The 27,892-nt window shown below is 47.0% G+C and overlaps 1 pseudogene; it reads right to left on the reverse strand.

Annotated features, from left to right (window-relative positions):
• Positions 1-76: 76 nt before the first annotated feature.
• LOC107397306 (myosin heavy chain, fast skeletal muscle-like) lies at positions 77-27,892 on the reverse strand (annotated as a pseudogene).

Raw genomic sequence — 27,892 nt, forward strand, 5'->3', positions numbered from 1 at the left:
GGACCCAGGGGCTACCACCCCCGCCGGGGACCCAGCAGAGCCCAGGGACCCAGACCCCACCAGGCAGCCACCGGGATCTATCAGGCAGTCGCCAAAAATCTTAAACCCCCAGACCCGGTTGCCACGAACACTCAGGCAGACCGAGGCACAACCCCTCACACCAGGTGTGGCAGGGGGAGGGGGGACGAAGATCTATATCATCAAGAGAAGTTCCCGGAGAGGGGAGGAGTCAAAGGCCCCACCTGACACATACAGTCATACACAAACACAGTCACACACTCCCTCCCTCATGCTCACACATCCCTGGTTATTTTCTAAATAAAATGCAACGTTGCGATGTCATATATAACTTACGTCAGCACGTGAGACCGAACGGCTTTGTTTACCACCATTTTCTGTCGAGAAGTGCAATGGTATGATGCCTCGCGGGGGTTGTGATCTCTCGATGAGGAAGGATGTTTTAAGCTGCTTTATTGAATTAAGGTAACATACATCCACTTCAACACACAATGCTAATGAGTCTAGGAGATAACTGTGTCCCCTTTTAGTAAGAGTCACATTGTGTAAAATACTGAAAAATACCATGACGATGATGATGATGATGATGATGATGAAACCAGTATCTGACTGGACAATGATTGTGGGGTTAGGGATACAGAACTATTATACAATCAGTACATTTTTATGTACGAGCCAGACTGATTTTGAAAATAAAAGACTCATGTGTGTAAAATCTGAAAATCATTTATAAAATGTATTGGAAAAACAGATTTTTTTTGTGTGTGTGTTTGTTCAGAAAACCCAATTTTTTTAACCACTCCTTCCAAAGTGAACGTTTTTATAAATGTCAGCGTTCCATGTGGACATTTCCAGCACCCTCCAACACGAGAGTGAGGAATCACGACTCCGACGGGATTTTGAGAACCTGGCAAACATCTGGAGAGGTTGTAAATGACTCTGTTGGTTTGTCATAAACAGCCCAGTGAGATGTTGGAACAGCTGATGATGTGAGAATCTCAGTCACTATCATAAATCAAACACAAGGTTACTTTAAATGAAGAAGAAACAGATTAGTTTAAGATTATGTTGCAAACTATCTCAGACTGAAACGCAGCAGGTATCTTGTCTCTGTGGACATCCGTCCTGACTATTCCCCGCTGTCTTTGGCCTGTAAGGTAAAAAATACAGTTTTTACTGTACCCTCAGATAGGAAGTATTTAAAGACATTAGACGAATGACACACCTTGCCTATGTCTCGATTCTTTACTTTCATTTTATTGATCTGGGACTCGGCGAAGTCAGCTCGCTCCTCAGCCTCCTCCAACTCATGCTGCACCTTCCTGAGTTTAGCCAGGTGGGTGTTGGTGTGCTCCTCCTGTCAGGTTTCAGATAAACCATCGTTTGTTCACCAGCTCCTGCAGCCTCATCTGGTTTTTCTGGTCCTCCTCAGACTGGTTACAAGCACCAACAAGCATCTTCTTCTCTTTTATCTTTGGAACAGATGAAAAAAAACTCCTGGGGATTTCCTTACCTGATAAGTGAGCTCTTTAATCCTCCGCTCAAGCTTACGCACACCTTTCACCGACTCAGACCCGTGTCTTTGCTCTGCTTCCAGCTCATTCTCCAGCTCCCGCACCTGCAGAAGGATGCCATCAGTTTCCAAAAGGGGTTGATGGACACGTTCTGCATGATCCATGCAGAATATTTTACCCTCGATTCCAACTTCTGAAGCTGCTTCTTCCCGCCTTTCAAGGCCAAGTTCTCGGCCTCATCGAGGCGCTGCTGCAGGTCTTTCACCGTGACCTCCAGGTTTCTCTTCATCCCCTCCAGGTGAGCGCGGGTGCCTTGCTCTTTCTTCAGCTCCTCTGTCATCATGGCAGCCTGTTGAATGGAGTCAGGTGTGTGATTGGTTCTTGTTTTTCCAGCATGAGGCAAAAATGAACTTTCATACACCAGTGATGGCCTTTTTAGCTTTCTCCTCGGCGTTCCTCACACCTTGGACTCCATCATCCATCTCACAGATCAGCCTCCAGCTTCTTCCGGCTGTTCAGCAGGCTGGTGTTCTGTGAAGTTTGACATGAAAGGACAGAAAGCAAAGGTTTCACTGGTTCAGAAAAGTATTAAATGTGTACAAATGTTCAATGCAGGCTCCAAATTTTGTTCATTACTGCTTCTTCCATCAACTTTAGTGATGAAAATGTTTCTTTCATTTGATATGTGAGCTGTATCTGAGGATTTTACTGTTAGAAGGCATTCATAGACATACTTATCCACATAGTTGATGCTGAAACTGGTATGTTTTAGTTCTTGTAGTGAGTTAAAATCAAAACTTCCCTGTTCTGTTTGGTCTCTGATCTTCAGCTATGTTACACCCCTCCCGGCCTAGGAGTACCAGGAGGGGCAACACAAGTGTGGTGGGAGCAAACACGAAGACAATAAAAAGTTCAAAATGAGTTTATTAACTAAAATTGTCCCAGGCGGGTGTAAATAAAGTCTTTGGAAATAATAATGTCAATAATAACTGAAGACAAGGGCAAAGCCCCCCTCAAGCTCGGATAATACCCTCCTGTTTTGTGTACTGGTCCTCCTTTTAGTCCTGTGCTGCTCCTAACGTGGCCAGCGTCTCACGCTCTCCCGTTCTCTCAGTCTCTCTCTCTCTCAGGGGATGGGTTTCCTCCAGAAAAGATCCTTGTGTCCTCTGTAGTCTTTAGTTCACTCGTCTCCACGATCTCCGGCTGCAACTCTCCATTTCTTTACACTGCTTTCCTTCGCAGCTCAGCTCGGCACTCCTTCAGCAGCTCGAAACTCCCGAACTCGGTGATTGGAATCCTCTTCCTTTACACGACTCTGTCAAGCTCTCCTTCACTTCTCTCTCAAACTTCTTTTCTTTCAGGCAGACCCAAACTCCGTCCTTTCTCCACAAGCGCGCTGTCTGCAACCTCTCATCGAACTCCCACTGAAAACTCATCGATGACCTTTCACCGCTCTCTTTCTCAACCCCCGTTCTTTCCGCCTCGTCTTCCTTTATAAGAAGCCCTGATGAGCGCGGATTGTCTCCAGCTGGTGGCCGCGGGCCGGCAGGAAGGGTGCGTCTCAGCGTGCCTCTCTCCATGGTGCTGATCCTGTCTCAGCGGGGCCGGAGCAAGGAGCTGTCCTTGGTGCGGTGGTTAAAATGGAGCCCAGGAACACAGAGGTCATAACACCCCCCTCCTAAAAAGGAAAAAGAGGCGGGATTGAATCAATAAAATCCGAAAGCCTCTTTTGACCAAAAAAAAAACAACAAAGAAATGACCGGCTGAGTTCCGAGTCTGGGCGACGGATCTGTCTTCTACGGCACACTAATATCACTGCGGAGCCCGGTTCTGTACGTAGTGATTCCCGCTATCTGCCTAGTAAAAACTGGCTAACCGTCCTGTCTTCATGAGGTGCAAAGGCGGGCAGATTAAGCACATGTGCGATCACATTAACCAGCAACAAGGAAGGGTGGCCCATTGACAAGCCCGTCCTTCCTCATCCTGGGGTACTCCCGAGATGGTAGGACGTACCAACACTAACCTTTATGACCCCAACACTAACAAACAAAACAGGAACATCCCAAGGGGATATTCCTCTAAAACCTACAAGGGAACCACAATGCACACTGTAAAACCGGATGATGCCAAAAATAACTCGAAAACTCTAACTCCTGTTAGGATTTACACATTAAAAGGCCCTAGACAGACTATCTGCCACTAATGTTATCTGTGCCTTTCTTGTGCTGTATGTGTAAGTTATAATCTTGCACTAATAGTGCCCAACGCATCAGCCGCTGGTTTTTATTATACATCCGTGACAAAAAGACCAAGGGGTTGTGATCCGTGTACACCAATATGGGGTTACTTCCAGGGTAGAGATAAACTTCAAAATGTTGGATAGCCAGTACTAAAGCTAAGGTTTCTTTCTCAACTGTGGAATAATGAAGCTGGTACTTAGCGAATTTCTTGGAGAAATAGGAGACAGGATGGTCCAAAGCGACCTCATCTTCTTGAAGTAATACTGCTCCCATCCTGACATCGCTGGCATCTATTTCCAGTTTAAAAGGGCGTGTGAGGTCTGGTGCCTTTAAAACTGGAGCCGAACATAGAAGTAGTTTGCAGTTCTCGAAGGCTCCTTGGGCGGCTGCTGTCCATTTAAACGAGACCTGTGGACTCAACAGATCAGTCAGGGGTGAAGCAACTACCGCAAAGTTTTTACAAAAGCATCTGTAGTATCCCACCATTCCTATAAACCATCTGAGCTCACGCCGGGTCTTGGGAACAGGAAACTCAGTTATAGCCTGAATTTTATCTTGCAACATGCGGACAGAACCTTGTCCGACTTCCTTCCCGAGGTAAGTTACAGTAGCCTTCACAAAATCGCTTTTAGCTAGGTTTATGGTAAGATTAGCAGTGTCTAACCGGCTAAACAACTCTCTTAACGTGGCAATATGTCCCTCCCAGGTTGACGTGTGCACAACAATATCATCTAGATAAGCATTACAATGCTCCATACCAGAAAGTAGAACTGACAACCCAGTAAAACTATTTTCATCCAAGGGTAATGTTCCCTGTAATATTAAAGATTGGGAAGCTCCGGTGTCACGGAGTATTTTTACAGGAACATGTGTACCATTTTCGTTTTCAGCCACAACTCCTTGGGACAGAAAAGGCTTAAAACATGAACTTTCAGTCTCGGTTGTTTCTTTCATTTCCGACTGAGAAGGCTGATGAGTCAGCAACCCGATCTCCCGTGGGGGGGGATCGTTTTTGTTCATTACGACGTTTCAAAATCAAACAGTCTTTCACTATGTGGCCAGGGCGGTGGCAGTAAAAACAATGCGTTTGTCGCCCCGGAGGTTGAGTTACTCCAGGAGGCCTCAAGGGAACGGGGCGCTTGTGCTCCGGTCGCGGCACATCACCACTAAAGCGATGAGTCAGAGCATACTCATCAGCTAATAGAGCCGCGTCAGCCAGACGAGTTGCCTTTTGTTCAGTTATATATAAAACCACACGTTCAGGCGAGCATCGCTTCATTTCCTCCATTAGTATTAATTATTTAAGTTCCTCAGCTTTGTCAGCTTTGGAGGCAGACAACCATTTCTCAAACAAACACACCTTTTCTCTAGCAAACTCCACATAAGTTTGTCCAGGAGCTTTATACTTGAGTGCCCGAAATTTCTGCCTATATGCTTCAGGGACCAGTTCATAAGAGTTCAAAACCGCAGACTTCACCTTTTCATAATCCATGCTATCTGTTATAGATAAAGAAGCCATTACCTCTTGTGCTTTTCCTGACAGCTTGCACTGGAGAACAAGTGACCACACCTCCCGGGGCCAATCGAGAGCGGCCGCAAGTCGCTCAAATGCGGAGAAGAAGCTATCCACCTCCGTCTCCCGAAAGGTCGGCACCAAAGCAATGCGTTTGCCCACGTCGAATTTCCTTCTATCTGTGGTGTCAGGGTTTCTTTCATCCGCAGGAGGTTCCACTTCTCTTCTATCGGCATCAGGCGGTGAATCAGTCTTTATCGTGTCAGCCGATCTCGCTTCCACTCCACTGGTGGAAGTGTTTTCACGAAGCATCTGCAGTTCATGATCCAGTTCCATTCTTCATAATCGCAGCTTTGTCTCAGCTTCGAGCTCAAGTCTTTTTAGTTCCAGAGAAATGTCTTGTTGACGAGCCTTTTCCTGGGCCTCATATTTTACCCGGGCCAACCGCGCTTGTAGGCGTGCAGCCTCAAGGGAACTCAGAGCAGACGTAGGAGAAGGAGGTTCATATCGAGGCAGGGTGACAGGCAGAGGAGTAATCTTACGCTCCTCCAGTGTAGTCGGCATCTCACTGGGGGAATCCCCAGGTGGTTTGGCCGGTTCGGACTCCTCCGAATGTTCCACCACCTGCAGTAAATCAGTCTTACTGATGGCAGGAGGAATCAAACCACATCTCTCCATTTCTTGGATCACAGCTGTTCTCAAGTCTGGTTTCAGCATTGCTCAAGCGCCACGGAGGCCAAGGTGTGCAGCCAATTCCTCGAGAACGCTTTTCCGACATCCCTCGATCGCCTCCCGCGAGGGAGCCTCCAATATCTCCGCCAAACTAGTCATGATAACACAAGAGGTGAGAACACCACGTTAGTACAATAACTTCAATGAGCCTTCAAAACACGAGTTCCAAACTCCACACAACTGTAGGTAATAATAAAATTTGTCTCGGGAATATTAAATAGTATTAATGCAACGATCCCGGACGAGCCCCGGCCTAGGAGTACCAGGAGGGGCAACACAAGTGTGGTGGGAGCAAACACGAAGACAATAAAAAGTTCAAAAGGAGTTTATTAACTAAAATTGTCCCAGGCGGGTGTAAATAAAGTCTTTGGAAATAATAATGTCAATAATAACTGAAGACAAGGGCAAAGCCCCCCTCAAGCTCAGATAATACCCTCCTGTTTTGTGTACTGGTCCTCCTTTTAGTCCTGTGCTGCTCCTAACGTGGCCAGCGTCTCACGCTCTCCCGTTCTCTCAGTCTCTCTCTCTCTCAGGGGATGGGTTTCCTCCAGAAAAGATCCTTGTGTCCTCTGTAGTCTTTAGTTCACTCGTCTCCACGATCTCCGGCTGCAACTCTCCGTTTCTTTACACTGCTTTCCTTCGCAGCTCAGCTCGGCACTCCTTCAGCAGCTCGAAACTCCCGAACTCGGTGATTGGAATCCTTTTCCTTTACACGACTCTGTCAAGCTCTCCTTCACTTCTCTCTCAAACTTCTTTTCTTTCAGGCAGATCCAAACTCCGTCCTTTCTCCACAAGCGCGCTGTCTGCAACCTCTCATCGAACTCCCACTGAAAACTCATCGACGACCTTTCACCGCTCTCTTTCTCAACCCCCGTTCTTTCCGCCTCGTCTTCCTTTATAAGAAGCCCTGATGAGCGCGGATTGTCTCCAGCTGGTGGCCGCGGGCCGGCAGGAAGGGTGCGTCTCAGCGTGCCTCTCTCGCTGGTGCTGATCCTGTCTCAGCGGGGCCGGAGCAAGGAGCTGTCCTTGGTGCGGTGGTTAAAATGGAGCCCAGGAACACAGAGGTCATAACAAGCTAGAAGGCTGGAGTGTCCACGGGTTAGAGCGTGGATCACACAGTAAATCCAGGTTTAGGGAATTGGCTCCCTCTTCACCAAAACCCTGGGAAAGATGTTTATATAAACAATTTACATGTGAAGTCTTTCTGCATTATATGTTCTTGTTAAATCTAAATCTTTATTTTATGTTTTCCTCTTTGCTCCTGTTGTGAATGTGATTGGTGTTGTGGCATCAAAACATCCTCACTGAGGGACAACAGAGGCACTTTCTATTCTATTCTTGTCACGTTGATTGCAGGAGGTTTTGACCCAACAAGCAGAATGCCAGAACAACTCGAGGCAGGAGCGGTTGTAAAAAGTAAAATTCCTCTTATGCTGCTCAAAACTCGACAGGTGCAGGACTCTAAGCCTGTCACTAAAACTCAGAAAGACAAAAACCAAAAGCTCACTTATGAGCAAGACAGGATTATATACACAGGGGCGGGGGGGGGGGGGGGGGGGGGGATTAGGGGAATTGGGCACAGGCGAGACTAATGAAGTGAGAGGAGGAGCAGAAACAAGCAGGGGAGAAACCCATGTCTAAATCCCGTAAAACAAAAGCTACGAGACTAAACTAAACTAAACTTAAACACCGTAGAACAAAGACACAGGGGAATCTAAAAATAAGTAAACGAATGATCTACGTGGGGAAGGAAACACACTAAAGGAGACTAAAGAACAGAAAATCTGAACCTATAGAAAACGGCAGTGGGGTGACTAGGAGAAATATGAGGGAAACCAGGAGGGAGCTGGGGACTAAAGGGGCACAGAACATGACTATTCTATTCTATTCTATTCTATTCTATTCTAGTCATGATGCAACATGTTTGATGGACATCAGCCTGATACTCAAATTCAGTTATTTACTGTAACTGTCCATGTTAAGTTAACTGTTTCTCCTTTGTTCTGTTGTTACTGGTGTGTTATTGTATTTGTAGCTCATTGTGTATTTTATCATTATCTAGTTTTACCTCTATTCCTCACAGGAACACTGAAACCCAACGATCTGAACATCTTCCAAGGGAACAAGTGGAACACCAAAAGGTCTGGGTGATGTGATCCAATGTAAAGAGTCAGATCAGTGTTTTGTTTCCTTGGTAACAGAGTAATCCCCTGTTTTATGATCTCTGACATTCTAGATGTGCTGTGATACACCTGGCCTGTTTCCCTACGGTAGATTAAATTAGAAAATGAGATGTGAAGTTCTGCAGATGCTGGGAAGAAAAAGAAGAAATGATTTCCTCTCAAGATAAAATCACAAGACACTTCACAGGAAGAACAATTCAAAATCAAAAGTAACAAGATTTAAGAATGCCATAAGTAAAATTAAATGTGATTAAAAAATGTGAAAGGGAATTAGAAAGACATAATCATGGGAAAGGCAGGATTGCTAGAATCTGAATGAGGAGAAGGTAGTGATGAAGAATCAACAGAAGGTCACACAAAAGCCAGCCTAAACAGAAGCTAGAAGTTTAAGAACTGCAGTTAGAAGTTTGAGGATTATTTTATTAACAGTCGTATGTTTTTAGATCCTTCACGGTTGAATAATGGGTCTGAACCTGTGAGTGAAGCAGCTGGACTCTCTCGCTGGCATCCAGCAGTTCTTGTTCTGCTAGTTTCCGGCTCCTCTCAGTCTGCTCTAGAGCTGATCGGATCTCCTCCATCTCAGCCTGCATGAGGTTGTTCCTGCGCTCAGAAACAGCAACCTGCTCCTTCAGGTCATCACTGCTTCTCAAGGCATCGTGGAGGTGGATCTGGATCTCCTGAAGAGATGCATCAGTGTTAGACAGCATAAAGCCAACATGTGTGCGCTGAAGAGTTGGCCCACCTTGAGCTGAACCTGAAAGTTCCTCAGCTGTTTCTGAGCCTCGGCTGCCTGCCTGTTGGCGTGGCTAAGCTGGACCTCCATCTCATTGAGGTCTCCTTCCATCTTCTTCTTCACTCTGAGAGAATTGTTTCTGCTTCGGACTTCAGCATCCAGATTACTCTGCATGGTGCTGATGACACATTGGCTGTTTCTTTTCAGTTGTTCGATCTCTTCATCCTTCTCTGCCACCTTCTTGTCCGCTTCAGACTTCACCTGGTTCAGCTCCAGCTGGACTCGGAGGATTTTGGATTCCTCATGCTCCAGAGAGGCCTGAGTTCAAAGACAAAGCCTCATCGAGGATGGACGTGAAATTAATAACCATTTATGTCTGAGATCTTTATTCTACAAACTTCTGCTTCTTCCAAAGCTGCCTGAGACTCTACCTTCTCCTGCTCAGCCTGTTTCTTTGATTTCTCAAGCTCATGGATGGTTTTACCTGCCTCTCCCAGCTGCTCAGTCACATCCATTATTTCCTCTGCAATCAAAAGAAGCTGATAATTCATCCACAAATGAAACCTTGAAGTTAAAAAAAGTTTCAACCCACGTTGGAGATTTTTATTCTCTCGCTTTAGGGTCTCGAGTTGCTCCATACATTCTTCAAAAGCATTCTTCATCTTGAAGTTCTCAGTCCCCAAAGAGCGAACGTCTTTCTGCGCCGACTCCAGCTCTGCCTGACCCTCCTCGTATTTCTGTTTCCACTCTGAAAAAACCTGCATGCAGGGAGGGCTCGGTAAAACCAAAAGACAAAGACAATTCTTTCATTGGTGCATGACACTGCTAAGTTAGGGTTCCACCTCAGTTCCACTGCGAGGTTTGCTTTTCTGTCCGTCCCGATTCTATAACTGGTCCATAAAACTGACCCAAACCATGTCATTCATGGGCTCTTTCTGTTCTAGGTCCATAGGCCAATGGAGCGGTATGGCTAGGGTGGTGCGGCAGCGTCAAAACAACATGGTCCACTGACCGGGGAATTAGATCACTACTTGCAACAAGCAAAAACAACCAAACAAGTGTTTGTATTATAATTAGATGTACTCAGATGTAAGAAAATGCCATCAAGTAGCAGCAAAGTTTGGTCAGCTTCAGAGCTCCAAACATTCCTCATCATCGTCAGCAATAGCCATCCATGACGAGCTAGACAGGTTGGTACAAATGAAAATGTTTTTAAAGAAGTTTCTCAACAGCCAAAGGATCTGGACGGATGTCAGAACAGTGTCGGGACAACCTGAAGAAATAAAATGCACTGGTAGGTGCAAAGGTATGCATTTAAGTTCAACTCCGCCTGCCAAGCGAGAGTCCAAACTGCAACTGAAATTCTCCTGCAACTGCAGACCCATACCAGTCCATACTGGCCAACGATGACCCATCCTGACCCATCCCAAAGCTCGAAATGGAGCCAGGCTATAAAGGTCAAAGAAAAAAAGAAAGAAAGAAATCTTTTATATAGCGCCTCAATGCAATCTAGCAGATGGACGTAGAGTAGGGGTTGTATGAACTAGTCGACTTCACTGCTCTGTAGTGACTTTTTATGCCTGTCATAGACTAGTCGCTGTCACGTGATAATGAGCGACAAGATGCAGTCCTCGGAAATGACAGCAGGTGACGAGCTCCTGCGCGTCGGGAGGCGGAGGCGACGCGCTGTGCCAGAGCGTCGGTACTGACACCCGCGGTAAAACGGACATTTAACCAAATTGTGACCTTTACCCTCTTGCAATTTAACCTTCCCCTCACCCCCATCCTAACCTTAACCAGCCTGCGCATACAAAGCTCTGATTGTTGACGCGCTCCAGACATCTGCGTCCTGAACACGGCCACAGTAACATTATCAAATCAGGTGTCGCCACCTCAAAAACTAATTTAACACGCGATCGTTCATGTCGGCTCATTTCTTTTTATGTTCTCTATCTTTTATTTGTGCCTGATGCGTTTCGCTGCTGTGGATTGGGGCGCATCACCTGTATTGTCCACCCTGTGACGCACCTCACTGATGCGGCCGGCGAGCAGCGTGCACTCCGCTGTTTTTGCGGTCGGTAGATCTTTTAGAACTGCAGTTCAAAGGTAACTCATGAGATTAATATATATGAACCCAGGTAGTAGTTTTTCTTTAGGATTGAGAGGAGATGCAGGAAGATAATAAACAGGCAGGACAGAAAAATAGTCAAATAAAAACAAGTTAGTTTTTGTACCTGCTGGTTGCAACAAACAGACACCATTGAAGGTAATCAGAAGTGAGGAACAAAAAATGAAATAATTATTTTAATGTTTAGAGCAGCAGGGACTCTGAGAGGCTGCAGGCGCATCAGTGAGTTTGCGGCCGCTGCGCAGGGGGAGGGGGAGAGGGCTGAAGCGGAGCAGTATAAATGCAGAAACTACCGCTGTTAAACGAGATGTGTGTAACTTAGAAAATATGGGTGCAATTTTAATTGTCAAAAACTCCAGCGAACCAACCGACCGACCCCCAGCCCCCCACCCCCCACCGCTTCAGGTGTATGACGTCATCAACAACTGGTCAAAGTCGACTCGATTTTCATTACTTGACTGTCGACTTTAAAAAAAATTAAGTCATGCAGCCCCTAACGTGGAGACAGGTTTTCTTTCACAAGCGTTAAATTTTTATGCATTGGTGCTTCAGGTGGCAAATGCTGTTGTTAAACCAGGGAGTAGGGTTCACTGCAGGAACTGATCTGGTTCTGACAGGACAGATGTTGTCCAGAATGGAGAGGCAGTGCTCGTTAAACTGAGAAGGTAAGGAATATGGGTCGTTATCAGAAGAACAGGGTGGATCAAAAGCAGCAGAAAAATTGCTAGCTGTGCTCTCATTAAGGAAACGAGAACTAAGCATACGGCGAGCAGGAGGTGGGGACGCAGAAACTCACAAGTTAAAGAAAATGCAATGGTGATCTGAAATATAAACGTCCTCAGGACAAACACTGTCAGCATTTAGACTCAGGGTAAAAACAAGGTCCAGAGTGTGCCCCCTGGTGTGTGTGGGGCCAGAGACATGCTGGGTAAAGCTGAAGGAGTCCATAAGGCTGGAGAAATTCATGGCAAAGAGATCAGAGGGATCATCAACGTGGATGTTAAAGTCACCAACAATCACCAGTCTGGACAGCTTCACAGTGGAGGATAGAAAGTCACTAAACTCCTGAAGGAAAGAACTGTTTGGACCAGGTGGACGATAGACCACAGCACAGTAGAACGGGCCCTTACGCCCGACTTTAATCAGCTGCAGTTCAAAGGAAGCAAAGTGACCAGAGGTTGTAGAGCTACATGGAAGATGGTCTCTGAAAACAACAGCTAGACCTCCACCACGACCAGAACCCCGGGGCTGGCTAAGAAAAGAATAACCACTCGGTTAGAGTTCAATCAGAGCAGAATAATCAGATGTTTGCTGCCAAACTTCAGTCAGAAACAGAAAATCCAGGTTTTTAGAGAGAATTAGATCATTGAGCAGGAAGGACTTATTGTTAACAGAGCGGGTATTTAATAGAGCCATGCTGAGTGAGGTGGAGGAATCAGAAACTACAGAAACAGCTGGAGTTAGTGGACGTAAATTAGTAGGGTTAGCAAAGGTTGTTCACACAGAGCCTATTGTTGGAAAGTTCCTAACTCATTGGTGTTTGTCCAAAAACACTAAAGGTGATACTAAAGATGTTAAATGTGTCTCAGCTCTTTGCACCAGAATGCTTCCTCGAACGTTGTCAAAGTTTCTCTGTTTCTTGTCTAAGACTGCTGCAGCAGCATTGGACCTGACCACATCCATCATCAAGTCCTCCACCTCTCCCTGCAGCCTCTGCTTGGTTTTCTCCAGAGAGGAACATTTAGAGTTGACAGCCTCCACACTTTCCTCTGCATCCTGGAGACGGAGCACCAACTTCTTCCTGTAGGATAACTTCGTGTCGTTAGTTCCTCCAACAATCCTCCTGTTCTGAAATGACGTGACAGTTGTACCTACTTGGCCTCCTCAAGCTCCTCTGTTCGTTGGATGGCATCGGACTCGTATTTGGTCCTCCACTGAGCCACCTCGCTGTTGGTCTTGGACAGGCAGCGCAGCAGCTCTGCCTTGGCCTCCTGTTCCTCCTCATTCTGCTCCCTCAGGAGTTCACAGTCGTGACGAGATGACTGCAAACTGTGAGCCAAGGCGTTTTTAGCCTTAACAGAAAGACACAAACTGCTCAGCAGTCTTATTGTCTCTGAGATGTGTTTGTGTTTTCTCTGAGCTCACCTTCACCTCCTCTTCGTGAAGTCGTTTCAGCTCCTCAATCTGCTGAATGAAGGCTTGCTTTGCACGTGTCAGCTGCGACATTAAGGACTCCTTTTCCTCCAGCTGATGAGATATTTCCGCTGAAAGGTTAAGAATGAAATATCATACATATATCTGTGAAAATTGACTTTCTGCTGTATGATTCAGGTGGAACAAGGAGGTTTCTCACCGTTTTCTGTTGTCATTCGGGCTTTCTGGCTAGACAAGTCATTAATGAGTCTCAGATGATCCTCTTCTTTACTCTTGATCTCATTCAGCTGATCTTCAAGTGAATGGCAAATTTTTTCTAAATTAATCTGAAATTTGAAAAAGCATGAATGTTATTTATCTGCAGATGCAGTAGAAGACAACGCTGTGGCTGCTGACCAACCTTTGCTTTGGCCACGGCCTCCATTTTGCTGGACACATCATCCAGCTCCTGCCTCAGCTCACTCTTCTCCTTCTCCAGTTTCTGACAGACTCTCTGGATGTTATCCAGCTGCTCTCCCATCTCAGCCACGCTGTCTGCATGCTTCTAGCGCAGAGAAGCGGATGTAGCGTCGTGCTGCAGTGAAAACTCCTCCAGCTCTCGACGAAGTTTCAGGAACTCAGATTCACGTTTTCTGTTCATCTCAACCTGAGCGGCAGTGGTGCCTCCAGCCTCTCGGTGACCTCCTCCAGCTCCCTGGACAAGTCGGACCTCTGCTTCTCCACTTTGGCTCGAGCAGAGCGCTCAGACTCCATTTCTTCCTCCAGCTCCTCAGTTTGCGCCTGTTTTGATTTTGTAAGTGGAGTCAGAATTAGGATTTGACCTGAGAGAAGCTGCTGAGATAAGAGCTGGTTAAATTAGATGGAATTCTGAAGGAAATTAGCTTCTTTTCCTCCTGAATTTACTGCAAATAATAATAATAATAATAATAATAATAATAATAATTATTATTATTATTATTATTATTATTATTATTATTATGATAATAATAATAATGATAATGATAATAATACATTTTATTTGAGGGCGCCTTTCTCAAACCCGAGGTCACCTCACAATTAAACCAAGATAAAAACAATAAAAACAACAGAGGTTGATAGAACAATAAGAACAAATGAGACACATAAAAATTTGAAACCGCGGAGCAACTGAACGCTCTGCTCCCCGTGGTGGTAAGGCGAGCTCGAGGTTGAGCCAGATGAAGTGCAGATGAGGATCTAAGAGATCGGGAAGTGGCTGCAATAGTTAGTAAGTTACACAGATAAAGTGGGGTCCTGCAGAGGTGAAAAGTAACGAATTACATTTACTCACGTTACTGTAATTGAGTAGCTTTTTTGTAAATTTATACTTTTTAAGTCGTTTTTAATATCTGTACTTTAACTTTTACTTGAGTAAGTTTTTAAAAAAGAATTGTAATTCGCTACATTTTAAATCATATCCATTACTGAGTAAAAATAAATTGTAGGCTTAATAAATTAAAAATATTACGTGTAGCAGCGTCGGAACAGGAAGAGACACCTGCATGAGCGCCGCGTCTAAACCGGGGAGGGGGGGCTACACGCTTTATGATGAGGACGCGCACCGGGCAGAGAAGATGGGAAGCCGCCTTCTCCTCAGAATTATGGGGAGGAGGAAAAAGTCCAGCCAATGAAATTGACCTGGATTTGAAGGAAGCATTAATGTTTTTTGGGCACAAAGGCTGGGTTGGGGCAGAAAACAGCAGACCCGCCATCTGCCCGGATCCTGAGGCATGCGGGAGCCACTGAGAGGGCGGTTTGGTCGCTCACTCTCTTGACTAATGCCGTGCCAGCAGCAAGGCAGTTGTAAGTGACAGGAACTTGAGTGAGACCTGGTCCAAAGGTTCAAATGGGGCTTCAGATAAGCCACGCAGAACCACCGTTAGTCACTGGGGAATTAGCGGGCGGGACACAGGTCTGTTCCTTCTGACACCTTTTAGAAAACGTTTTGTGAGGGGATGATTGAAAACAGACCTATCACCAAAACCCTGGTGACAGGATGAGATAGCTGCAGCATATGTTTTAATAGTGCTGAATGCGAGACCTCTGTCCATCAGCATCTGCAGAAACGATAGGACAACCGCCAGCTGGCAGGAGAGCGCTTGAACATTCCGCTCTGTGCCCCAGTTCTGGAAAGCTGCCCATTAAGCAGCGTAAGATGCAACGGTAGAGGGCGCCCGCGCACTCTGAATCGTGGTGACCACATCATGCGGCAGCCCAGAAACCCCTAATCGAAACCGCTCAGCGGCCAGACCCACAGCCGATGGCTTATTTCCGGAGGATGTCTGATTATCCCATCCGCCTGGGGAGGGGCGTCCTCCCTTCGCGGGAGTCTCCACGGGGAGCCGGACAGTAGCGCTTGCTGGTCCGGAAGCCATGACGCGGACAAGCGTCTGGGAGCCACCAGAATTACCGAGAGCTGTTCTGACCGAACTCGGTCCAGGAGACGGGGAATCAGAGGGACTGGTGGAAACGCATAAAGGAGCGTTCGAAGCCCGGGCTGGTGTGAGAAGGCGTCCGCTTCGAGCAAGGTTTGGTCCCGGAGACTCAGGGAAAACCACAGGCAACACTGAGCGTTTTCGCGAGCCGTGAACAGATCCACACGGTTCCCCGAACCTTATCCAGATCTGTGATATCAGCGCGGGATGCAGACGCCAGTCGGAGTCGCGGGGACCCCCTCTCGACAGGATGTCTGCCGCTACATTCAGGATCCCCGGAATGTAGGTGGCACAGCAGGTGGACATGTGCCCAACACAGTAAATCTGTGGCTATGCGCAATAGAGGGGGGGGGATCGAACTCCCCCTTGGCGATTTATGTAGGCTGCCGCCACCTGGCTGTCTGTGTGAACTTCGACATGACAGCCTTGGAGAAGAGCAGCGAAGTGCATGAACACAGTCCTCACTGTCATAAGCTCCAACACATTTATGTGCTCGTGCGTGTGGGAGGGCCAGCGATCTGCCGCCGTATGGGACAAGCACGTGCCCTCCATCCCAGACAGTGACGCATCCGTAAACACAGATACGTGTGACGCAGGACGTCCGATGGGAACCCCGTGTGAGAGGATGCAGGGATTCCCCAGTGAGCGAGGTCCCCGCCCACTGAGGGGGGAACCCTCAACATACTGTAATAAAAGTAGCCGTGGGCAGCACGGGCAGAATATCTTGCTCTCCAGTCAGAACCTGAACACACCACCAGTAGGCACTGATTTATAAAAGGATATACTTTATTACACAATCTGCTAAAACACACAAATCAACCCCAATCATAAAACCTATACTAAAATACTGTGGCCAAAGTCTCCCCTCCTAAAATCACAGTCTGGCATGCGTCACTCAAGCAGCGGTACTTAGCTGTCTCAGATGTGGTGACCCCCCTTCCCGGGGTCTGAGCTTCCAGCACCGTCCAACGCCCCGGGATGTAGCTTGCGAGGACGGCGGGTAAATCCACAAGTAAATCCACTGCCAGAGTCCGTAGCGGCAGATGTCGGCGTGGTCTTGGCACCACCTAAGCCCAGCCCTATAGCTGCCTAAAGAAGGCGACCAGCCTTCCCTCCTGACGCTGGAACTCTAACCACCTGTTTAGCTATCTTTGTCGCCGGCAGCCCTAACCAGCTGCGAACGACCCCACCCCCCAAAGTCCGATGCCTCAATGACAGGTCGACCACGCACACCTCTCAGTAGGTCTGTCACCCTTTTATCCTCCCTGGCCTCGTTATCCATAACGAGGACCAGCTGGTGTCCAATCACCACACCCTCGGAGCTCGGCAGCCTCCGTCTTCTGTCCATCACAATACGTCTCTTCTGACGTATCGGGTGTACCCGGAGGCAGATGAACCAACTTTGCAGGCGCCTCGAGTGCAACAACCCTAGCAGCACCACCGAGTGGGCTGCAGCCATCATGCCCAGAAGTCTCATGACTAACAGGGCTCTCACGATCTCGCGGGGTTGCACGCGGGAGATCACCGTGGTGAGATCTGCTGCTCTCACCGGCGACGAACGTGCTCTCATTAGAGAGGCGTTCAGCTCCACCCCGAGAAACATAATCGACTGGGATGGAAGAACGGAGTTCTTCCCCCAGTTTATAGAAAACCCCAGGGTTGACAGATGCTCTGTTAACCTCCTGGTTTGCACTGACGCCCCGTCCTCGGACCGGGCGCATCGGAGCAGATCGTCCCGGTAAAATAAAACCCTCGTTTCCACCGTGCGCAGTGGCTGCAGCGCGGTCTCCAGACATTTGGAGAAAGTGCGCTGGGCTAGCGAGTAGCCGAAAGGGAGGCATTCGTGCGCGCGTTCCGACAGTGGACGTGTGCTCGAGGTCACGTGAGCAACGTCTGAGGATTGGTTTCGTGCCCTTACCGCCGTCGCTCGTACCAGAGAACTGGGAGCGACCCATGGAGGGCTATGTTCGAAAGGGCGAGTGTGAAACAGCTGGAAGAGGCTGATCTGCACCGCAGAGCGTGGAGTCCATGAAGGACGAGTGGGAGCCGGGCCCGTGCACGGGAACGTCAAATTGCCAGCAGATGAAGCCGCGCAATGTGCGAGCTTTGCGCGTGGTCGCGACAGCGCCATGACATCCCGTCCCACCCAACGTTGTGGGGGAAGCAGGATGAGTCGGGCCTGGCCGTAGGCTGGGGGCGGTGCGCAAATGGAGTGCATTGCAGCCATAAGCACACACATTGCCCCCAACGAGTCGTTTTCGTGGTTGTTTTCGGCGAGGTTCCTGTGACTGCCAACTGCCAAGGCTGCGTCTGCTGGCTCGTTCGGAACCGATGGCCGCCAACTCCCTGCTCCCGCCTCAGCGGGAGGCCGGCTCCGCGGGGCGGGCCGTGCAGCTGGGCGCATGGAGTTTCCGCGCCGTTCGCCCCATCCTCTGGGGGAACGGCCGGAGTGCGAGGCTGACCGAGAGTGGACCAGGTCTCGCACCGTGGCTGAAAGTTCAGCCGCTGAGCCCTCTAGATGACGCTCGTAAGATGGGGACCAAACAGAACGTCAGAGGTGATGTGGCCTTCCAGCATCTCTCTGTGCAGGTGTTCAGGAATGGAGGGCAGGGCCGTGAGCCACAAGGCCGCTGGATAAGGGTCTGCCAGGCAGCAATGCGAGCAGAACCGGTGAGTACAGCAGCGCACAGATTGAGGATGGCATCAGCAGTTTTAGTAATGATGGTTTTTGACTCGAAAGGAGAGTCAAGCTCCTCCACCATTTTGGAAACGCCAAAGGCGAGAAGGCGATGTTATTTCCTGCAGCGCCGGTCTGGAAGGCGCACTGGTGTGCGCGATGGGCGAGCCGCCTCAGCAGCTGGTCATGCTTAGCGGGAACTGCTCGCGGTCCAGTGAGGTGGTTCTTGACGCCACACAGCGAGGCCAAGTCCGGCTCCAGTGGAGGAACGGATGGCCAGCCCTGGTCGGAGAAGCCCTCGACCTTGGTAATGGGCACATATGTGGAAATTGGCGCCTCGAGCCTGGCAGGCTCGGAGAAGGCGGCGGACCAGCAGCTCATGGCAGCGGGGAAGCGCGGCCAGACGGGGTCTGGACAGCGCGTCTGTGTTGCCCCGAAAATTCCCGCCAATTCATCTGCCTCAGGGGAGCCGGTTCTGGAACGGCTAGCCCCCTGCGGGTCGCAGCCGCGGAGATGATGGCGGGCAGCTCCTGGAGCAGCGCTCTAACTGCTGGCAGGGAGGAGCGAGAAACCACTGGGGCAGAAGGACCCGCTGAGCGAGGCTCGTCGACCTCCGTGTTGTACAGGAGGGAATAATGGCTGCGGCAGCCAGCCTCGTCGTACTCCTCACAAGGCTCGTTGACCTCCGTGTTGTACAGGAGGGAAAAAGGGCTATGGCAGCCAGCCTCGTGGTCGACCTCCGTGTTGTACAGGAGGGAAAAAGGGCCTATGGCAGCCAGCCTCGTCGTGCTCCTCACGAGGCTCGTCGACCTCCGTGTTGTACTGGAGGGAAAAAGGGCTATGGCAGCCAGCCTCGTAGTCGACCTCTGTGTTGTACAGGAGGGAATAATGGCTGCGGCAGCCAGCCTCGTCGTACTCCTCACGAGGCTTCTCGACCTCCGTGTTGCACAGGAGGGAAAAAGGGTTATGGCAGCCAGCCTCGTGGTCGACCTCCGTGTTGTACAGGAGGGAAGAAGGGCTATGGCAGCCAGCTTCGTCGTACTCCTCGCTGTCGATGACATCGTCCAATCGGTAGGAGCCAGCCGGCTCCTGGCCGACGTTGAAGAACCGTAACGCCTTGTCCAGCGAGTACGTGCCAGCCACCGGAATTTCCTCGTCGGTGGAGGGGGTGAAGTACTCGACCCGGCGGACCTTTTCAGCCACGGGCAGAGCGGTACAAAACGGGCACGAGGCCTGGGGGTCAAGGCCAGGCCAGCGTGGTGAGCCCCGAGACAGACCTTACACTTGGCGTGCAGGTCGCCGCTGGAGATGGAGCCCGTCTGGCAGGCCGGGCAGGTCCTGGCGTCGCTGGACATGGTCGGTGAGTAGGTTTTTCTTGTATAATTGCTCTTAAAGGAACCTCTTAAGCTTGGCGTGAAGAGAAAACGGAGGCGAGCAGTGGAGTCGCTCCACTTATATAACCCACAAGGGGTGCCCACGTGGTGGGCGTACATTTAAGCTCTTCATGATTGGCTGATGCTGAGATCACCCTTCCAATAGCAGCTCGCTTAAGGGCTAAGACTAGACGAAATAGAACAGAAGACCTGCAGGCCTCTGTGAGTTTGTGCTTCATCCCTGTGTTTGAACTCAGAAGTTGCTTCTTGATGCTACAGATATGTGATGATTTAGCTTGTTTCTTTATTTTTTTCTCCAGAATAAGAGATTAAATTATTACTAAAGCAGTTCAGTGTAGTTAAATTAGTCATTCAAATGATTCTAACATGCTGCTGCTGCTGTGTGTGTGTGTGTGTGTGTGTGTGTGTGTGTGTGTGTGTGTGTGTGTGTGTGTGTGTTACACATATAGGACTGCATGAGACAGCATGGCTTCATCAAATCCATGCATCCTGTATCTTGGCTGAAGTACTGGCTCAGGAAAATAACTTGTATTTAATAAACAATGATGTCTCTGCAGTGTTTATGATCATGTTTTATCTTATATTGGACCTATCTTTGGTCTGGGAGGTGTAACATATCATGATACATGCCTTTTAAAACACGTTAAAGTTTTACAAGAGGAGATAAATGCATGAATTTGAAGTTCATATTTGGAGACCAACCTTCACAGTTTGGAGGCTCACGCTGGTGAGGAGACACCATTAGTTCTAGTAACACCTGGGCTCCCAAGGGCTGTTCTGACAGGATGGACGTTACGGGACCCTTAAGGATTCCAGTTGGATGATTGGAGGATTATTTAGGAGGATTGGGATGAACATAGGGCTGGGGGTAAACGATTATTTTTAAAACGATTATTCTGACGATTATTTTATCGAATAGTCGACTATTCTAATGACTATTTAGAAAATTAATCTAATGATTATTTTTCTATTGCACAATTAACAAAAACCAGAAAATCTCAAATAAATTCCTCAAAAAAATTGATAAATTATTACTGTAAGAGAATAAACGCTACGGGCCTTCCATTTTGTATAACACTGCTTTTATTGTGTTGCGGTTGGTTATGTTCTGGTGACGTGTAGATCTTTGGAGTGCAGGCTGCTGCCTGAGAGGTGGTAGAAGATGGAGTGTCTCCATGCTGCTTTGTTTTGGTCACTTATGTGCGGGAGGGGAGTGGTGTTACGACCCTTCCTGGGGAGTTTGGCTCGTGTGCAAAAAGGAAGGGACAATAACGGGATTTAAAAGTTAAAATGATGATCAGGTTTATTTACAACAACAAAAATCATAAATCTTTCCATCCACAGGTTGGGAATAATAAAACTAATTCTGCCTGTGGGGAATTAAAACAAAAGTACAAATAAGTAGGGATCCAAACTCTAAATTGGGTGGTTAAACCAAACTCAAGGTGATATTTTCAACTAAACCGAAAACCCACAACACTCTAAATGTAATAAAAGGGAGATCTGCACCACAGAAAAGATGAACTCTAAACCAAAACGTAACAGCTTATCCCAACGCAAGAAGCTGTTAGCGAAGATGCTAACAGTAGCTTTACCAACGTTAAGTTCAAGTTACCAAGTTTAAATAAAACAAAAACACCCAGCAGCAAACAGACCAGCACGGAGGAGAGACTGCTACCACCAAAACAGCTCTCCTAGTGTCTGAAAGAAGCTCCTTTATGAAGGGAGAAACGTTCCCGGTGATTTTCTACATCTGCGGTAGACACGAAGCAGCGCATCTGACCCCGGAAGTTGTTGTCCGTTGCCGGGAGACGAAGGCGGGCAAAACAGGAAAATAATCTAGTAGTGGACGGACATTGTTCCGGGTCTTCGGTATTTGGCGGAGATGTTAGTGAAGGCGGAGAAGAGGGCGAACTAGAGGAAAAATAGGCAGATTCCTCCTCTATTTACAAACTCCTGGGGATGCAACAAGTGGGCGCGGTGCGTCGACTTCCGGATCTGACGTCGACATATTTTTAGAATCGAGCCGTCGACGTCGTCGAGGCTTCGCTACAGCTCTAGATGAACAAACTGATTTCAGTGGTGAAGGGTTAAAGGTATTGGCTCGGCATTAAAATTGTAGAAATGCAAAATAACTACACTTTACCATCTATATAAACATGTACTGGGTCCAGTTTTTTATTTTATTAAGGACTTTTGTCATAAATCATTACAGAAAACCCAAATCCTCTCCTCCAGACAGTAAAGAACTGTGTTTTGCATACGTCACTCCAGCACGTAAAACAAGCTAGCTGCTGATGCTAATATTGTGAATCACTGTTATTTGTTTACTTTGATGCTCCTAATTATTACGTAAAATTGCGTTAACAGCTGCAGCAAAAGGTCTGAGCCATGTGTCTGTGTCCTACACGCATTTTTAAATAACAGGTCTGATCTAAAATAATAACCTACATCTATAAATCCATCTAGAACCGCACCGCTACTTCTGGACTCCAGACGAGTCCCGTTAGCATGACTGCAGCAAAACTAACCGTGTTCGCTCCGGTAAGGAAAGAACAAGTCCTTTGGGAAAACTACGACACACACACGCACGCACTCACACACACACACACACACACACACACACACACACACACACACACACACACACACACACACACACACACACACACACACACACACACACACACACACACACACACACACACAGATATAATCTAAAAGATGATCTCTATATTTCAACATTAGAACCTCCATGACATCCTGGATTAGTGCAAACAACGAGTTGAACTAAGGAGTTACTCCAGCAGCAGGAAGATTTATTCTGGTAAATTGTAGGTTAAATATTTTCCAGAGTTATGTCAATAAATACACACAGCAGTAAAACTGTAGATTACTGAACTATATTGGGACACATGATGGAGCTAAGACCAGCTTAGAGCTCCCAGTGGAGCACAGAAATGAAATATTTGAAGAAAAGTAAACAAACTGTACCGATTTTGGTTCTGAAGATGAACAGAATCCTCCTCTATGTCCAAATCAGGTCGCAGGTCTTCTGAGTCAAACGGTCTAAAACATGTCTGCACCTCTGGTAGTGATATCCAGCTGGCGGGGTCGGAGTTCGGTTGAACTTCTCCAGTAATCTAATATCCGTTCTCGTCGCCGTTTCCCAGAGAAAAAACAAATCTGATGGACTAGTAGAGGCTTCAGAAGCTACATCTGATTGATGACACATTGTTCTCTGCTATAACGCTAACGCAGAAACACCGGAGCCAGGCGTTGTTTACTACAGCTGTTTAGCAGAGCTCCATGTGAAACGTCACCAGCTGCCCAGGGCTTAGACTGGAAGTTAGTTTCTGTTTTTCCTGCGCCGGTCACAAACATCAGATTTTCTTACAATTCCAGCCGTCAAAATCCAAAAACCTTTTTCATCTGAGGTTTTAATACACATTTACACATGCTGTTCAAACAAATTTTGCCTCTGGCCGATATCTTTAAATGAGTGAGTGAACCCACTACCAAGGAGGAACTCTGCTAACTTTAAAAATCAGCTGCTCTAAATAAGCATTCAGGGAAAAGTCATGGGCTTGTGACTATAACCTAATTTATGTTACTAGTTTGCAGTGTAACTGCCTTTGTACTTCAATATGCATATTTGTTCATTTAATTAAAAAAACGGCCACTTTGACATTTATACCCCATTGTCTTTTTTTTAACTATTCAGAAGAGCCCGTCCTTGCACAGTCAAAAAAGTAACTAAGTAACTTTTACTCTGACTACATTTGAAATAAGCTACTTTTTACTTTTACTTGAGTACATTTTGAGGCAGGTAATTTTACTTGTAATTGAGTAAAATTTCATGAAAGTAATTATACTTGTACTTAAGTACAACATTTTAGTACTCTTTCCACCTCTGGGGCCCTGGTATAGATAGATTTAAATGTGAGTAGTAGGATCTTGTATGTGATCCTGGTTTCTATTGGCAACCAGTGTAGGATTTTAAGAACAGGAGTGATGTGATTTCTTGAGGGGGTCCCAGTAATGATGCGTGCTGCAGAGTTCTGAGAAGTTGGAGTTTATGAAGTTGGGAGACCAAACAGAAGGGAGTTACAGTAGTCGATGCGAGAGGTGACGAGACTATGAACGAGGATTGCAGCAGCGTGAGGCGTGAGAAAAGGACGGAGTCTGTTGATATTGCGACGATGGAAATATGCGACCTGAGTAAGACGGTTAATGTGAGATTGGAATGAAAGTGCACCGTCTAGTAAGACACCAAGACTTTTTACCTGTGAAGATGGTGAACTTTGGAGTCAATACTGATAGAGAAGCTGGGAGAATTTTTTAAAACAGAAGCGGTGCCGATGAGTAGTTCAGTTTTATTGCTGTTTAGTTTAAGTACGACCCTGAACAATGTTTAAAAACAAAGATGGTTCCATCCCATAATTATTTACAGCTGCATCTTTCAAAGCAATGCTGATGCAGTCATGCTAGTCAGTGGTTATGTAAGCAGGAGAGTGTAAAATCATGTTCTCTTTAAAGGGTGTTTAGTAAATCATCTAATCATCACCTGCAGCTCCTTGATTTTCTTCTGCAGCTGAGCACGGAGAGCTTGATCACCCTCCACCTTTGCCTGCTGCTGAGATGACTCAAAGTCTTTCCTGTAAAATGAAGCAACGCTTGCTTAACTTGTAAAAATGTTGTCCAGTCAGGAGGTCTGAGAGCAGCTGTTTCCCTGCAGGTCTCCACTTTGAGATGAAAATCGTATTACACATCTTACTTTTTCAGTTTTTCATCCAGCTGCTGCTTCTCGTTCTCTAGATCCATTATTGACTCCTGGGCGAGTTTCTGATCCCCCTCTAGCTTCCTCTTGGCTCTCTCCAGATCCATTCGGACCTTCTTCTCTTGTTCCAGAGAACCTTCCAGCTGAGGTTTTGAACAGCCATTAATCAGACCATAAACACGGTTGCCAGATGTTAATGCTGACTCACCTCATCCACCTGCTGCTCCAGTTTGGTTCTAGCTTTGGTTAGAGAGTTGATTTTGTCCTCCTCTGACTGAAGGTCATCCAGCAGCTGCTGATGAGCTTCCTGCAGAGCTTTCTTCTCTTTGGAGAGCTTGGAGATACTTTCATCCTGACTCAGGATTTCTTCAGTGAGGTTTTTCACCTAAAGTCAGCAAAGAGATGCTATAACCACCTTCCTCCAACGACCTGAAACAGCTGCAGTGTTTTAGCTCACCTTGTTCTCCACAGCATGTTTGTCCTTCTCTACTTTGGCCAAGGTCAGCTCCAAGTCATCAATGTCTCTCTTCAGCTCAGCACACTCACCCTCAAGCTTCCTCTTCTTGGCCGTCAGCTCAGCGTTCACCTCCTCCTCATCTTCCAGTCTCTCTGTAATCTCCTTCAGTTTGGCCTCTAGCTGGATTTTGCTTTTGATGAGTCCTTCACATCGCTCTTCTGCATCCGCCAGGTTGTCGCCTTCCTAAAATCAAATTTGGGTTTCCTTATTGTAAGCATCCACTTATACTAACCATGTAAATTGTGATTGACTCTTTCTTTGGTGTAACTCACAGCCTGGACTTGAAGCAGAAGGTCGTTCTTTTCCTGTACAATTGAGACCATCTTCTCCTCTAGCTCCTTTCTCCGGTTCTCAGATTTAACCAGGTCCTCCTTGAGTTTTGAGAAGTCCTCCTTCATCTGCACCATCTCCTTTTCAGCCTCTGCACTCTTCAGGAGAGGCTTCAGCTTGAAATACAGCCTCATCCAAGGCCAGTGTTTGACATTCATGAAGGAGCGGAGGTTATACTGAAGTGTGTAGATGGCCTCCCTGTTCATATGGGAAACACCTGTCAGAACCACGTTTGCATGCTACATGCTAGCACTGGTTAGGACTAGCTAAAGTTCTGTGAGAGGGTTAATGGGGTTAAAAGTAGGCTTCTACTTTTTAAAGTGGCTTAGAAGTGAAACAAAGTTTATAGGATTTACAGAGAATGTAATAATTGTTTAAACAAAAATGGGCGGGTGCACATGTGGGCTCTGTTGTCATTTCATTGATTCTAAAACCTTTAGAATTGTTTGTTGGAATTGAAAATGTGTTTGGTAAGCTCAGTGACCCTTGACCTCCATACACAGGTGAGTCTAACTATGAGAGAGTATTTAAGGACCACTTGTAAGTTTCCCTCCTCTTTAATATTCTCTGAAGAGCAGCAACATGGCGTCTCACAACAACTCTCACATGAGCTGAAAACAAATATGGTTCACCATCATGGTTTAGGGGAAGGATCCAGAAAGCTGTCTCAGAGATTTCAGCTTCTGTTTCCACAGTTAGGAACATATGGAGGAAATGGAAGACCACAGGCTCAGTTCAAGTTAAGGCTCCAAGTGGCAGAGCAAGAACAATCTGGGATAAACAGAAGTGAAGAATGGTGAGAACAGTCAGAGTCAACCCACAGACCAGCACCAAAGACCTACAACATCATGTTGCTGCAGATGGAGTCACTGTGCATCGTTCACCTATTTGGTGCACTTTACACAAGGAGATGCTGCATGTGAGAGTGATGTAGAGGAAGCCTTTTCTCCACCCGCAGCACAAACAGAGCAGCTTGAGGTCTGCTAAAGCACATCTGGACAAGCCAGCTTCATCTGGAATAAGGTGCTGTGGACTGATGAAACTAAAACTGAGTTATTTGGGCGTAACAAGGAGCGTTATGCATGGAGGAACAAGAACACAGCATTCCAAGAGAAACACCTGCTACCTACAGTAAAACACGGTGGTAGTTCCATCATGCTGTGGGCTGTGTGGCCAGTGCAGGGACCGGTAATCTTGTTAAAGTTGAGGGACGCATGGATTCCACTCATCAGCATATTCTGGAGACCAAAATCCAGGAATGAGTTACAAAGCTGAAGCTGCACCAGGGCTGGATTTTTCAACAAGACAACAACCCTAAACACTGCTCAACATCCACTAAGGCACTCATGCAGAGGAACAAGTAGAACATTCTGGAATGGCCATCTCCATCCCCAGACCTGAATACTCCTGAACATCTGTGGTGTGAGTTAAAAAGAGCTGTCCATGCTCAGAAGCCATCAGACCTGAATGAACTAGAGATGTTTTGTAAAGAAGAATGGTCCAGAATAGACCCTTTTACTGTTTGTAAACAATATGTCGTCAGCGAGAATGCGCGTACAGCTTGGCAACAGAGCTTTGCATTTTAGGTAAATCTGTAAAATGACCCAGTTTATACTTAAATTTCAATATTTAGAGGTGAACTTCAAAGTTAGACTTGCATGTTAGTTTTAGATTGAAATTTAAATAACTGGATTTGAAAAATTGCTGTTTACTATGTGGTGAAAAAGTAACTTATTATTTACTTGTTATGGGTTCGACACACGGGAGGCGACAAACGACCACGATCAGCGAAATTTGTTGCCGTCGCTTTTATTACCTGACACACGGGAGGCGATCCACGGCAGCGGCCAGCGGTAAAGCCGTCTACGTGTTCTGTTCCATGGCGAAATCGAAACTTCCGTTGTTTTGATTGGCTGTGTCAGGTTGGAGGGAATTAAGGTTATTTAAGCGGTTCAGAGTTAAAAAAGCGGTAGATATGATGTTTCACAAGGTGCTGCTAGAGTTATGTGAAATCTTACTTCTGATTTTACTATAAAACATAATAATAATCAACTTCTCCTCCATGTTTGCTCGGAGATGTGCGGAGCATCCTGTCCGCTCATTGGTCAGTGAATGAAACCTCCGTTGATTGGTCCTCGTCCGAGCGACAGCGAGGAAAAGTTGAAAATGTTTCAACTTTCTGGGATCGCGTCGCTGGGTCGCCTGTGCACGACACGTGCACAAGCGCAAAATTTCACACGCACGTTTTTCGCGTTTCGCTTGGTAGGAGGGAGACCCGCGATTCTCGCTTTGTCGCGCATGTCTCATTGAAAATGAATGGAGGAGAGGCGATGTCGCCTCCCGTGTGTCGAGCCCATTATGATGAACTAAAAGAGACATAAAGAATCTCCTTTAAACTTACGTGATAAGAATAGACTGATTCTCTCCATCTGGACATAGGAAACAGATGTGTTCACTGGAGATAAAACATTTCAGTGTATCTGTGATGGTTCTTCTGCTGCAGTACCAGTGAGCATGGACTGGTAG

The sequence above is a fragment of the Nothobranchius furzeri genome, chromosome 5 (assembly GCF_043380555.1).
Source record: "Nothobranchius furzeri strain GRZ-AD chromosome 5, NfurGRZ-RIMD1, whole genome shotgun sequence".
NCBI lineage: Eukaryota > Metazoa > Chordata > Actinopteri > Cyprinodontiformes > Nothobranchiidae > Nothobranchius > Nothobranchius furzeri.